Source organism: Ascaphus truei, chromosome 12 (genome assembly GCF_040206685.1).
Source record: "Ascaphus truei isolate aAscTru1 chromosome 12, aAscTru1.hap1, whole genome shotgun sequence".
Lineage (NCBI taxonomy): Eukaryota > Metazoa > Chordata > Amphibia > Anura > Ascaphidae > Ascaphus > Ascaphus truei.
In genome coordinates, this window is record NC_134494.1 from 39,612,069 (window position 1) to 39,624,609 (window position 12,541).

Sequence of the window (12,541 nt, forward strand, 5' to 3'; positions counted from 1 at the left end):
TCATTTAACTCTTCTGTATCACTGCAAAATTGCGAAAAAGGCTCATTTGTAGCGTTTCTGAAATCTGTGTGCTACTGGAAGCTGTCTTTCAGAGCCTTAGTTATTTTATTTAAGCTGACAAAAGATCTGTAAAATGATTTCACACTGGCCTAGTTTGGCTGACACTGATTACTTTGAATTGTTCTCTGTCGATATAAAATACTAAGATGCCAAGCTTACTACATGTGTACTGCTGCTATAGTGGCAGCAACGGGGGTTTTTTTGTTTTGTTTTTTAATTTTTTTTTACATCACTCACCTATTTATGAAGCTCTCAATCTACAAATTATAAAAGGTGCATTTTTATTAGAAACTTTTGAGAAGGTTATTAGATAAAACTTTTTATATTTTATTTTTTCCTTAGAGCCAAAACATGAACAGTGACTTACAGTATGAGTATACATGTAGTAAAATACAAGAAAATCATTGCGTACACGGGTAATATAGTCAGCCAAAAAAAAAAAAAAAAGACGGAGAAAGGAGCATCGGTCCTAAAAAGCTTGCAATCTCAGAGGGTCATTTATCAAAGTCCTGGCTAGAAAATGAGGGCAACATTGGTACAAAAACACTGCACCAGATGCTGTATTTCCATCAAGAAAATGTTGTTGATTTCAATTGAAATGTTTTTCCTTAAAAAAAATAATCTCTTGTGTTTTTTGTATTGGGGAGCATTGTTGCCCCAACTTTGCAGCTGGGAGAATTTGAGAAATTACCCATTAAGTAGCATGATAGAAAACATGGGGTTCAATATACCCCGAAGCAGCAGATTGTGGGCCAAAAACAAGCATTCAAGTCAATAGGCGTTTCCACAAATATACTAAATGAGGCCAATAGAGAGAAGAAAAATATTACTTGTGAGCACATTCACATCTCAGACAGGTCTGCAACTCATGGCCTTTCCCCATTATCTCATAGCATACACTACTTCCACTGCAGCTAGGGATTCTGGGAAATGACATGCAAATAAGCACTCAGTGTCATTTTTTTGCTTCTTATCCATTTTAACTTGGAGTCCTATAAGCTTATGCCTGCTGAATTACACAGCTTTTCAGTAAAGCCTGAGAGAAAGAAAGAGTAGAAGACAGTGTAAGTGCATTAGGTTTTTCGGTATTTAGAAAATATAAAACAAATATATATATATTCACCGCGCTTCTCCGTGTAAGGAGCATGCTGCTGGTGAAAAGATTGGCCATTGGCTTACTGGGAGATGATATACCTTGAAAAGGAAGGACTAACCTTCCACACGCTGTTCAGTAAGCAATTACAGGTGGATTGGCTAAATACATCACACCCTTATAGTGGTGCCCACTGGAAGCGTGCTGCTAGGGATTTAATTCGGCCCGACAGAAAATGTAAAACAAATATATTCACTGCGCTTCTCCATGTAAGGAGCATGCTGCTGGTGAAACGATTGGCCATACATATGTGCAAAAACAGAAAGTGAATCCCTGCGCTTCTCCCATTGGGCTAACAATAAATGGGGAAATAAATATACATAGTGAAACCTACGTCTGTAAGACAAAGGAGACTTTTGGTTCCATCCTTTGATCAAATAATGACAAGCCTGCAAACCAACGTCAAGGTAAGTCTTAGTAGCAGGTCCCTATGCTAAATGAAGGTAAAATAAGGGAAGCACAGATCAACACATGAAGTATACAGAGTACATTCACAATGGTAGAATGGCTAACGGGGTAGCCAAACTACCTGACACCTCAGTAGTGCACAAGGGTTTATGGTGAACCGCAGTCAATGCACTTACTTTGATGTAGTCTGAACAGGGTGGATGATGGTGGTAATATACACAGAAAACTATTCACACGGCCCTGTGTGAGTAAAAAGTCCTCAAAGGTTTCTTTTCTTAGTCCCTCTGTCTGTCGGGTCCTTTGCTGGGTCTTAAGTTCAAGTCTCCCATATTTGGAATCACAGGATGGTCCCCAAGGGTTTAAGTAAGATGCAGAGAAAGTGGATGTTGAAGATAAAACATATGATATTTATTAATAAAACAACAGTACCATTGTGAATGTACTGTGTTTACTTCATTTGTTGATCTGCGTTCCCATTATTTTCCCTTCTTTTACAAATTCTATTGAGGATCATGGAAAGATCCTTTTAGGGTTGAGCTGCAGACATTGGACTCCGAAGTAGTGTACTAGCATTGGGGTGCATGCAGGGGCCCTCTATTACTGTAACATTAGTGCTAGTGTATCAGCATTGGGGTGCATGCAGGGGCCCTCTATTACTGTAACATTAGTGCTAGTGTATCAGCATTGGGGTGCATGCAGGGGCCCTCTATTACTGTAACATTAGTGCCTTGTTTATTTTCTTCCACAGTTAGAGAGAGCGCCCTAGTATTTTTTCTATCGAACACCTTATGCTAAATGCATACACATTTTCTGTGAAATATTCCCTGGAGGGGTTAATAAACTAAGAATAAGCTTATGTAACTTAGTGCAGTTAAAAACTGGTATATACCAGTGAAGATACTTGGATGTATGCAAGTAAAGTGAAAAGTGAATTACAGGGACCTTACTGGGAGATGATATACCTTGAAAAGGAGGGACTAACCTCCCACAAGCTGCTCAATAAGCAGTTACAGGTGGATTGGCTAGATACATTTAGAAAATATGTATGGGATGTGGTAGTCATTTTGGGTTGTATTCTGTACTTTTAAAATGCTTCCTTAAAAAATTGTGTTTTTTAAAGCGCCTTGCAAAGCGGGAGTGAGGCTTTTGCAGGAAAGGTATGTCCCACTAGTAACAGTTCATAGTGGCCATGTATAAAGGTATTGCAAAGTACTGCTTCACAAATATATATTGTTACCTTGATTGTGCACCATACATAATGAAATTGCAAAACAAAGGTCTTATATTTTAAGCCTATCATATTAAAGGAGTCTACTTCAAATCAGACACAAGCTTTTTCTATGTTTAAGCTACAGGTAATTGCAATGCATTATAGAGTGATGAAAAGTTGCCAGCACAGTTTTCATTATCCAAACTCTTCCTGAATACTTTATCAAGCATACTGTATAATAGAGTGGTTTCCCCCTATAAGACAGCAAACAGGCAAACCCTCAGAAACAGATCCAATTTGGGGAATTTATGTTGCTGCCTGATCTGGAAAAGTAAAATAATTGGCCTGCATTTTGCAACAGTAGTTATCTACGTTTTCCTAAAGGGAATCTTAAACTTTAATAGTAATGAGAAATACTACTGATTGTTTGTTGTCTGTTGCATGATAAGAAAATGTGCAGAGCATTATCTGGAATATATTCTTAGAAAAAAAGGTTAAGGACATATGACATTATGGGTGTATCTAACAAATTAACTGCAAAGTCTTTGTCAGCTGCTTGCTCTTTAAGAGGATTCATTTTTGCTTATACAGACATGACACCATGTGCCTGTAAGGCAAATTCAAGTAACCCATTTTGAGCTTGTGCAATGTATGTGTTTTATACATCTGTCTACAAAAAAAAATGGAATGATGAAGAGCTTCTCAAGCAGGCCCTGTGTTATCAATCAAACAGTATAGTAGTTAATTCTTCTTGTAATAGGTCTTCGTTTGTTAATATTTTACTACAAAGTTGCTTAATATCAATTATTTGGCTTCTTTCTGCATTCAAAATACAGCTGCAGAACCATTTGCTCTAGTTCAGTCAATGAACAATGCATGGCCACAATTCCCACACTGTTCTCCAAGCTAAGCTGTTATGTTGTGTTTATACACTGAATAACATAGTAAGATAACGTAGGCTTTTTTTTTCATGTGCCTTCTGTTGATTGGGACCCAGTGAGAGAACTCCAGAAATGTAGAATGATAGTGCTTTTATTCCTTTTGGTGTTAAAAAGAATATTACGAGCCTGATAATGAGAGGAAGAGGAAAATGTACAAACATATAAGAGCTTCACAAACCATACAGTATTTTGTTCAGGGAAGGGCGTTTTGTTTGCCAGTTCCTCCAGATGGTATTTGTGTGGCCTAAGATTTTGTTTCTACATTTAATTAGTTTTAATGCCTACCTGCTGCATTTTAGAGTCCTGCTTTATACAAACCTACAACCCTTGGGTATTCAGCACGCTAAAAAATACATTGATAGATTGCTAATACGTGAAGCAAAATTCTGTGCAAGTAATAAATTAATGTAGTCCATCTTAAACAAGCTTTGCATATTTTCCTGGTGCTGGCATTCAAAAGATTGCCTGTGTAAACAAGAGCAGTGCTGGAGTTATATCTGTTTGCGTGCCACATGACAGATTATATCTTGAACTTAAGTTGACTGCTCATGTTTCTTTATACATGCCCATAGATATTTATCTGCTGCAGTATGTCTTCAGTGGTGAAGAGTTAGTTCATTGGATATTAATCGACAGGATGTGTATGAATGTCAATGGCATGGATTTCCGTATTCCTAAATATACTAAATGACTTGAGAAATGACTCTGACTCTCTCTGGCAGGACAGGGAATGTAGTTACATTACATTGCAGTACATCTGCAGTTAAACGTGTGTTTATGGCAATAACAAGAACACATAACTCGGACTCTCTCCAGGACATCCCAAAAACAAACTTCAATTTGTAAATATAAACATTTTATCTTCATGTATAACTGTTTTAAACATGACTTTTTGTTCGCGGACGTGATCATGGATGTATATATGTCTTTATTTATATAGCGCCATTAATGTACATAGCGCTTCAGAGTAGTAATACATGTGACAATCATATAAATAACAAATAATACCAATAATAGCTCATGGGAATAAGTGCTTCAGACTTAAAAGTAACATTGTGAAAGAAGAGTCTCTGCTCCGAGGAGCTTACAATCTAATTGGTAGGTAGGAGGAACATACAGAGACAGTAGGAGGGCGTTCTAGTAAGTGTGTCTGCAGGGGGCCAAGTTTTATGTATCATGTGTATAGTATTATCCACGCTGCTACTCATATGCTTCTTTAAGCAAGTGTGTCTTAAGGTGGGTCTTAAAGGTGGATAGAGAGGGTGCTAGTCGGGTTTTGAGGGGAAGGGCATTCCAGAGGTGCGGGGCAGTTAATGAGAGAGGTTTAAAGCAGGAGAGGGCTTTAGATACAAAGTGGGTAGAAAGAAGACATCCTTGAGTAGAACGCAAGAGTCTGGATGGTGCATAGCGAGAAATTAGAGCTGAGATGTAGGGAGGAGCAGAAGAGTTTAAAGCTTTAAAAGTGAGGCGGAGAATTGAGTGCGAGATGCGAGATTTGATAGGAATCCAGGAGAGTGATTTCAGCAGGGGAGACGCTGTGACAGATTTAGGAAAGAGTAGAGTGATTCTGGCAGCAGCGTTTAGGATAGATTGTAGGGGAGACAGGTGAGAGGCAGGAAAGCCGGACAGATGTGATTAGGTCACCTAGAGAGCATCTGTAAAGAGAAAAGGGAATGGGTCCCAGAACAGAGCCCTGGGGTTCCCCCACAGAGAGATTGATAGAGGAGGAGGTGTTAGCAAAAGAGACACTGAAAGTACGATGTAAGAGGAGATCCAGGATAAAGCTTTGTTACGAATGCCAAGAGTATGGAGAATGTGAAGGAGAAGAGGGTGGTCCACGGTATCAAATGCTGCAGAGAGGTCAAGTAATATGAGCATAGTGTAGGAAACTACAACCCATTCTCCAGGAAGATACAAGACTACAACAGGTCTTCCCTGAAACACCCTTATTATCATACAGACAACCTCATAATCTCAAGATAATGATGGTGAGGAGTAAAGTATTCAACAGTACAACTGAATGCGGGACAAGACCATGCCAGGACGCAAGATGAAAAACCTGCGCAATGCTCCACACAGCGGACGCAATACAAATACCACACAGGAATCTGGAGTACAAAATCTGAGGAAGGTTCACCTGTTCCTCCAGCAAAGTTGTGTAACTTATGTGCATGAAATGCCCAGGGGGCTGATACTACATAGGTGAGACAGGACAGGGGCTAAACAAGAGAATGAATCTGCAATGCCACAGCATCACACGCGGAACAAGAGACAGTCCTGTCGGCAAACATTTCTCTGACTCTTCTATAGGATAAACGATCTGAAGGTGGCCATACTCAAAGGTAATCTTAGAACACCGAAAGAGAGACGGTTGCATGAATACAAATTTATGCAACTGTTCGGGACACTTAGTGGTGGCCTAAACCGAGACCGCAGCTTCATGAGTCACTACTGACACGAGAGAACTCTCTTCCCATGAGTGCTAAAGGCCATGTGTCTCCATACTGCGTTATATGAATGCACACACAGCTGTCTCTTACACCTACTAATACACTATGTAATTCTATCCCTATATACCAATAGGGACCACATAGTATCTACACACACTAATAGTAATGCAACACCCTCTTACATTTCTACACCTACCATTGTTGTACACTCCCACTCCACACACCTTGTGTAAATCGCTGTATACACTGTGGGCACTGTATACATTTATATTTACATACATACATTCTCTCTCACACACACACACACACACACTCACATCACCAACATTCAAGGACCTTTTAACACCTCAAGTTATAGAATCGCATACTGCACAGGGGGGGGGGGAGAGGGGGAATAGGCTACAATCACAGATCACATTTCAGGATGCACCGTTTTAAAGTAAAAACCCTTTTGTGCTTTATTTATTGTAACACCGCCGGACGAAGAGATCAGTGTATCTCGAAAGCTCGCACAAATAAAAGATTTTGTTAGCCACAGAACGGCATCGTCTATTCGTTTTTGATTATATATATATATATTTATTTATTTGGTGGGCAGGGGAAAAAGGATCTGTCTTCATGGGTACAGTATTCTCCAATCTTCTGCTATAACTGCACGGACAAGTCGTTTCTCTGATTCAGGAACCCGTCTGTGGTGTCCCAGGATCGCTAACACCTATATCAGAGTTCTGATCGGGCAGGGTTTCTTTTTGATCGCTGGACATTCTTGCATCTCCGAAAACTGCTGCTATGCGGGTTGAGAATCCTGTCCAGTCGCTTCTATGCCTCTGTACCTAAACCCTGCTCTAACTTCTTTAAGCGACTTCTGCATCATGGCCTGAAAAAACATTTTCAATCACATATACAGGTCCTCTATCTTGTTTCGTTGATGGCTGGAGGGTCAGATCGTCCTCCCTCTGTCTCATAGCCATCTCTCGAGGAGTCGCCATCTTGTGAGGGTCTCGAGGAACTTTGCTTATTTCTGAAACAGTCAGTCATGTCCCGGGGGGGGGGGCTTTTGTGGACATAGAGAACATTGTGCATATGCCCACCTCTTTTATAATGTCCAGTGTATATGAAACTGAGCTGGTGAGATATATTTTGATCGAGATTTATATTAGATCAGGCCTCCTTTGTATGGAGCACCTCTTACACATGTCCAGTGGTCTCCGCGTCACGCCTCGCCCCGCCCCACGCGACAAAGGATACTTATCCATGAAACGTTGATTAGTATATGTTAAGTCCTGCAATTTGAATAGAAATAACGCCTCAAACACAGCAGATATAATTGCTTCTGAAGTCTGTTCTTTCATCTTCTGCTTCAGATTGGTTTTTCAGTGAGACAGAATTTCATGGTAGAAGTTTGACGTCAAATATTTTTATCCCATGTCTGCATTTAGGAAACCAAGCATTTGAAATATATATAAAAAAAAAAAAAACACATACTCCGGAGGCTCCAGCTTTGAAAAAAAATACTAACAAGCATTTAACAGCAAAGTTCATGTTGGTTTAAAAAATAGCCTTTGAAAAAATGTATACATGCAGCTTTTCTCACTGAAAGTCTGCCGTTCTCAGCTACCAATGGGGGCATGGCGAAGGGCAACCACACTATATGCTGGATTTGCTGCGTATAACACTGTCATTTCCTGACTGATACATTACCGGTTGTATTCATTCCAATATATTTTCTATTGATTATTGACTTTAAATTAAACCTTTCACCTACAATCTGTTGGTGAACTTTTCATTGGAATCGTGTAAAATGAGGAATTTTTTGGCAGGCTAAACTACTAATAAAGAGGTTATCAACATACGTTGATTTGGGGTAGGGCCACATATATATATATTTATGATATATAGCTGTAGATGTATAATGTATATAAGCAGCATTTTTTTTACACCCCCCTTTCCCCTCCCCCTTTTTTTCTTACCCCTCATCCCCCTTTTTTTTCTTACCCCCACCCTCTCAACCCCCTTTTTTTCTTACAAGATTGGCTCTGGGGGACGGGTCTCAGTGCTACGTTTAGCTCCAGGGACCTACTAACCCCAAAAAACTTACTAGTGAAGGAATAACATTTCAGTCCCCTCGAGGGAAAACAAAATGGCTGTTAAAATCTCATGCATCCAGGACGCTGGAACGTCATCTGTTCAGAGCGGCTTCCTATTGGACGGCAATTTAAAACCCTGCGAGAAACCAGGAAGTAACACCTGTAATCTTTACCTGACTATAAATGAATGTGATTGATACTTTAATTGATTCTCCTACATCACAATGAAAAGATGCTTTTATTTTTTTTAAGGCGTATGTGCATATCCAGTTGCAGAGAATCATGTTTGTGAAAGGAAACATCTAACATGAATATTTGTGTTTTAACATGGAACACTGTATGCAGAACCATACATACGAATGCTATGCTTACATGAAACATTTCAAATGTTGGTATCTCAATTCCAGGATAATACCAAAAGGCTTGGTGTGTGGTCCAGATTTTTATAGAGAACTGTGGGTTTAAGAAAACTAGTGAGACAGTCGCTGAAAAAAATCATACTTTGGTTCATTAAACAGTAACTCTGCCTTTGAATTTGTCTCGATACGGTTACTACAGTACAACTGTTTACATTATAAAATAGCATCATTCTGGACATCATTGTTGCTTGATGTACATAAACTTCACTGGAACGATTCTAAGTCAAAAACAAAAGTTTATCAGCTCTTTCCCTAGAATGTCATTAACATCTATCTGTTTCAGATAAGCCACTGTTTGTATTTCTCTGACATTCTCCAGTGTGCATACCATGGCTAATCTACAGTTCCTTTAACCTGCGTGACTTTGATATCCCCATAACTGGAAGACCTCTGAGAACTCCAGGCTTGTCATATTTAACCTAGGCTTTGAGAACAGCAGGAAGTAGGTGCATTTGTTTCAAGTTAAAATATTCTCTGTCAAATGCATGAGGCTCATTATTTGGGGGTCTGTTTCATTTACGCATAGTTTATTTGGATTTTTAATCCATTGGACCTTGATTTCAGCCATGCCTGTATAATTTGAGGTACCAAAGTTAATAAACAGCGCTAAATTTAGGCGCACCTTTATGTCACATGAAGTTCCTTTCAGATATGAAAGTTTGCTAAGCCATAGTAGTTCTCATGAGCGTTTGTGAGGTGAATGCAACTGGACAATGTCTATTTACCAAGGTCTCCAAGCTGCAAAAGTGGGGCAACCCTATTGCAAGAACACTACATGGGAAGGATGTTGATCCAGGGAGTAATCTGATTGCCAATTCTTGGAGTCAGGAAGGAATTTATTTTTCTCCTTATGAGATATTATTAGATGATATTTCACAGGGGGGGGGGTTGTTTGCCTTCTCTGGATCAATATACTGTAAGTACTGATATCTGATAAAGTATCTGTCGTCTAAATTTGGCATAGGTTGAACTTGATGGACATATGTCTTTTTTTTCAACCTCATCTACTATGTAACTATGTACACCGACCGGTTTTGCCATATTAAAACCCTGTTTTGCTTTTTATTCAAATAAAATTAAATCTGGTGTTGTGTGGTTGACATATTTGGATAAGTAGACCCTTAGCTCCAGTTAGTAACTTTGGGTCAAAGTGCTCAAAAACAAGGGGTTTGTACCAAAGTGTCCCGGCTGTAAAAACTGGGGCAAAAAACTAGCACCAGATTTAGCAAAGAAGACAGACTCAATTGTATTTAATGGAATGTTATTCTTTAGTTAATCTGGTACTATTTTTGGCCCAGGCGGGGCGCTTAGGTAAATGATCCCAAATGAAACTACTGTGAAGTCGCCTTGCTGTGGTTACAAAAACAAAATATGACTGTCAATGACTGGATAGTCGAATATGACTTGCTAGGTGTAGCCTGTATGTGAGCCAATCCACACTAATATTCATCGTAATTAGCCAAAGCAATTGAATAAGAAAAGCGTCATGATTTTTGTATTTTGGTAGTTTTTAAAATCAGATGTTAGTTAACAAACAGAATACAGAACGTATTTGTTTGTTTAAATAAATCATCCTTTTCTGAATCTACATCTACAGTGATATATAACCACAGAATAGAATCCCAGCTTGTACAGTATCTCACACACACTACATTATGCTCATCAAGCAGATCTGCAAGAGAATAGGGGGTGTCCCTTTAAAACTATTCTTTGAACTCTGAATTGTTAATTAACTATGTGGAGTGCAGATCAGAAACAGAGCAGGCAAGTGACATTGCTACTATGTGCTTCCTTATTAGTCAGAGCCGCAGGAGAGGCTGAACTTGAATATTTGTTGTAGTCAAATTGTAAATGCTCTTTTTTTTTTTTATGGGCTGTGTTCAGCATTATTGCAAGCATGTGGTTCTGGTGTGGTGTTTCTTTTGCCAGGCTTCAAAGTAAGCAACATGATGTGATTACAGAGAGGGCTTTCAGAGATTAAAGACTAAAGGAAAGACTGCTGTTGCTGTACAGAAAGAACAAAAGGTGAGTTTCTAAGTTGTATAGAGACATAAAATGTAAGAGCTATTTTTCTGTTATATTTGTAGAATGAAGTGCTAACAGTCTTGGTCCTGCATTAAGCTGGATTGTTTTTAGATGAACGTATTATATTTATTGTCCACATTTTATATAACACTGTTGTATCTGCCTTGCATGGACCTACTGTATGTATACTTACAACTATACATTGTATTATAGATTATATTGTATTTTAATCATTGACTTGTTCAACTCAACAAGCAAAGTTTATAACAAAAATGTAAGACATTATTAGCAAACAAAGTCATTGCCTTTCATGGCTTGTTAATATTAATATTAGAGTTGACGGTAAAGCGCCCCCCCCCCCCCCCCCCCTCTAGCCATAGCTATTATGAAGAAAAACCTATTGGAGCAGATTTGTAAAACTTACACTGGGTTACATTTTCTGTTTGCAAAATATAATGAGAAGTTGGGGAGTGTCTGTGAACAGCCACATCTCCTTTAAGCTCGCATAACAGGTATGTCTAGAAAAGGTGGCAAGCCAGGACGGGGACATTATTGTTCTTGTAGTAAATGTATTTTCTTCCACCCTTTTTTAAAATAGTGAATCATCTTTTTATTTTCCTTTGTGACTTGGGCAAGGCAAATAAAACAATTACATGTAAGCATGCTACTTTAATGAAAACAGAATGTATAGGGCAGATAACATAGGATGTTTAGTAGAAATGTACCGTATTTCAAGAAAATGGTACTAACTGCCCAATGTAACTAATGCTAACCTGAATGTGACAGTGCTTGTGTTCACCACTGAACTATATGCTGTTACTATTACTGTGATACATGTCTGTATGTTTATATCTTTACTTGGCATAGTAGTACGAAGTTAATCATGACATCTAAATTGTCAAACAGAAAGCACCAATCATTTTATTTCCCCAAATATCCATAACTTACAAATACATTTCCATTCTGAATAAATATATTCGAATACTCTGAGCTTCTAATCGAGGTTCTAATAAATAAGGGCAGTGTTTAATGAGAAATCAGCCTTCAGCGGATGTTTTAATATTTAGTTGCAACCTGTATAGAAAATAAACATCCCAAGTGTTACTACAGATTGACACATTATACAATTTGTAATAATAAATTACAATATTGTTTCCTGTATTGTAGTGTAAAGCCTGTCTTTTTGAAGATGTCAACATTGCCTTCCCTGTTTAATCCTAACAAACTGTTTTGCAGCATCCTTTTTGCCAGGAATCCTGGCTGTCAGGATTTGTGTGGGTGTATAATTAGTACCACTGGAATGGTAGTTCCCTCCTGTATAATAACGCGTTAGCTCCATCTAAAACACCATCACATGCACATGGTTACTAAGAGGTAATTATGCAAATGTGCTTATTCTTTTGAGTATCTTTTCTTAACACAATGATCCTCAAACGTAAAATGAAGTTGCCAGAAGAACACACCAGTAGCCTTTCTGTGCTTTGTTTTATGTAGCCCAATGCCTGGTTTAGATATTTTGAGACCATACTAACTGACCCAACATGCTATTGTTACACTTATATTTCACTTTTTCACTATTTCACTCATTCAGCTTAAAGCTGCAGACCAAGCAATAGCCTACATGTGTTTTTTTTTTTAAATAAATCAGTTCTGTACTATGAGAAAATACTTGTAGCATTTAAAAAAAATAAAAACATTCTCAATTACATTTTTAATGTATTATAATGTAGCAAGCATTTTTTGTTTCTATAGCAACCATTTACAAAGTCACATCCCCGTCCTCTTCTG

At 38.4% G+C, this 12,541-nt stretch overlaps 1 protein-coding gene across 17 annotated transcripts in view; it reads left to right on the top strand.

The window, feature by feature from the left end:
- Positions 1-12,541, top strand: part of PPFIBP2 (PPFIB scaffold protein 2) — a 123,997-nt gene that overhangs the window by 18,604 nt on the left and 92,852 nt on the right. For 2 of the 17 annotated variants that reach the window (XM_075567383.1, XM_075567384.1), the window contains exon 2: positions 10,658-10,753. The exons of 11 other annotated variants lie outside the window; for them this stretch is intronic. The gene's annotated coding sequence lies outside the window, so the exon portion shown is untranslated. Of the gene's footprint in view, positions 1-10,612; positions 10,754-11,989; positions 12,128-12,541 lie in introns of those variants that run through there. 4 more of the 17 variants (XM_075567387.1, XM_075567386.1, XM_075567382.1 and 1 more) reach the window with 4 other exon arrangements.